Here is a 3182-nt window from a genome sequence, read left to right on the forward strand (position 1 = left end):
AACCGAGCCCTGGGTATCCTGCTCTACCTTTTGAGAAAATGAAAGCTTAGATGGGCCGATCTGGAATCTTGCCCCTTATGAGGTCATAACGGGCAAAGTTACCTCCCCTTTCTCTTCTTTGCCCACCCAGAGAATTTGGTCCACCCATGAGAGAGAGACATCAAAGCTATCAAACGAGCAAAGTGGCAGTTGGTCAAGGCCACACCCCCAACCTAATAAACATACTCACCTTTTTCTCCGTGTCGAGCATTTGAGTCTGACATTGTACCCGTGTCAGTATGACTGGAGAAGTTTTGATACTACTCGGTACTAGTTATTTCGGTTGACATAACCCTGATACAGATCTACAATAATCATGTAGTACATATTGGTTTAGCTCTGATATGGTATGCTTGATTTAATTCTACTTTGACCTAGTCAGTCCAACATTAAAAAGTTGCTTATACATTCATGTATAATTAATAAGGGATGTAAGATATAATGGTGACCAATATATTATCAGTTAATAATAAATTATTTAGTTAGAGAAAATGTAATTATTGTTATTGTTCCAATAATGTAATTTTAGCTATAAATGTTCTTATCATGTGGAGCCTTTTTATAATAGCTGTGAACAAGTGATGCGACTTAAAATACGGTTCTAAAAAACAAAGGCTTCAGAGTTCTGAGAATATATAAATATTTTTTCTATAGTTTATCTAATATGTTATGTATAGTATACATGCTTGTCAAGGTGAGAAAGAGCGGTGTGATGTTAATAAGCCCACATATTTGAAAAATGTTATGTATTGTTGCACACAATTACTAAATATAGTTAATCATTTTTTGATATACGAGCAGTTAATTTTCTCTAAACGTTAACTACTTCTACAAAATTAAACTAAAAAGTTGGAATTTAATTTTAACCGCTTTTGCAATTGCAAGAGAATGATCAGATACTGCATTTGTAACAGGATACAACAAACAGATTGGTATAAGAAAAAAGCAATGTTCATAGCCTTTCTGCCTGCATAATGGGCCCTTTTACTTTTAATACTTTAAGTACATAATGCACTTTTCCTCAAGTATAAGTTTGAATGCAAGACTTTCACTCGTGCTTCTTTTCCTAAAGGATCTGATTATGTCTCCCACCGCTGTATAAAAGTATTTCAACTAGTATTTTGGTCATTGTAATATTGTACATTACATTACATGTCATTTAGCTGACGCTTACACTTACAATTGCTATGTATGTCAGAGGTTGCACGCCTCTGGAGCAACTAGGGGTTGAGTGCTCAGGGACACAGTGGCAATGTAACTTTGATGTATCAAGAGTATAAATATTGACTTTTGTGGTGTTAAAGGTTGTAGATACATTTTTCTGAAATATTAAGACTATCTGAGTGAAAATAATGTTGTCAAACACCAAAATATCGTAAAAAATCACTTGTTTTTTTTTAGTAGTATTATGGTGCATTGAGGGCAGCATCTGTCCAGTGTGTTGTTTTGAATTGGAGAGGAAACTGCTTGTGCAGAGTGGAGACCCGGTTTCAGGAGTTGCTCCTTAGTTAAGCCTTTCTAAGAACTCATGTGTTGAATGATTAGCCTGTTAGGGCTGTGGATGGACTTACAGATTTGGCAGAGTGTAATAAAACTTAATTGATTTCAAATTTCAATTTTTTGTTGATTTGTGCAATCTACAAGTGGCTTCATCTCTCCGGGCTAAAGCTTGCCGGCCTGCATCTCCAACTTGTAATTCTCTGAGAACTTTCTGACGCTTATTGAAGCATTTCTGAGGTGGATACAAGAGATAGGTCCTACAGCTTCCTGATTTAGTAATTTCAAATCGTGGGGCTTGCTGTTAGTGGGAGAATAAAATCGATAGGCCTCTCTGGAGAGGAGTAGGTAGCTTGTAGTCCTATGATATGAGAGAGAGGTTCTGAAACAGGAAACACAGGCGATGGCGGAGGAAATAAGGAGGAGCAAATCAGCTTCAGTGAATAAACAAATACAAAGCAAAGCAGGAGAGATAATGCAAAAAGGAGACAAGAGACTGATGGGGGAAACAGTTGTCGCCAGAGACTTTTATTGACTCCCCCCTGCTTCTCTGTCCACGTGTCTACCAGATTCACACACAGAGAGAGGGAGAGAGAGAGAGAGGAAAAAAAGAGAGAGAGAGAAATGAGAAAATAAATTACTCTGGAAAGATATGACGATAGGCTACACGCGGCTTTAAATCTAAAAGGGAATTCGCAACACACTCGACCAATTTGTCATTGTGCTTTTTGCCTCTTTTCATTTCTTTTTTTGCTACTTTTCCCCCCTATTATTTTTCACCCCCCTCAATACCCCGATGCCCCTAATTTACCCCACTTTTCCCATGTAGACATGTCCAATTCTTCTTCACTCATGTTTTCCAAATCCTATTCTTCAGGATCTACACATTGTGGGGCTGTCGTAATGTTGTCATGTGATCTTTCACTTTCCTTCTTTTCTAACCTACCTGTCATGAAAGGTGTTACCTCCATTTCCAAGTCTTTATGTTTCTGTTTCTAATTTATGACAAATCCATTAATCCATCTACATCAGCTCCTCTTCAATAGGTTTTCCTTCTTCTGTAACTACAATCAGATTTGTGCCTACTCCTCCTCCCCTGCAAACAGGGGTCTATCAAAATCTGAGAGAAAGAAGGAAATGAGATGCATCGTAAAAAAAGAATAAGTGCGCCCACGGTAAAGGATGTCTGGAAAATAGGTGGAAGAATGGAATGGAAAAGAGAAAAGAAAGAAAACGCAGACTTAAAGTATACCCCCTCTCTTTTATTTAATTTAGACGCCAGGCGAAAATCGATCCTGCCATTCGATACGCAATCCGAATCAAGGCGAATTAAGCGGGCGGAAATTAACTCTGAAAATATTTTTGATGGAGTGGCTTGTAGTCTCTCGGCCAAATGGACTGCAAAGTGGAACAAATGACAGGGGCCTAGTGGTGGAGACAGCGCCGCTCCATCTTCCATTAGGCCGTAATGGGATAGGTCCAGCCCCCTAGCTCGACTCGGCTGCATTAATCAAAACAGCCGCTATATGAAGATTTATGGTTCCCCACTCCAGCGAAGCCGGAGCCGGAGCCAGTTCTCGGTGCGTATGTTTGAAGGAGGGGGTCTGGAGTCTCTCTCTCTCTCTCTCTCTCTCTCTCTCTCTCTC

The sequence above is a fragment of the Etheostoma spectabile genome, chromosome 6 (genome assembly GCF_008692095.1).
Source record: "Etheostoma spectabile isolate EspeVRDwgs_2016 chromosome 6, UIUC_Espe_1.0, whole genome shotgun sequence".
NCBI lineage: Eukaryota > Metazoa > Chordata > Actinopteri > Perciformes > Percidae > Etheostoma > Etheostoma spectabile.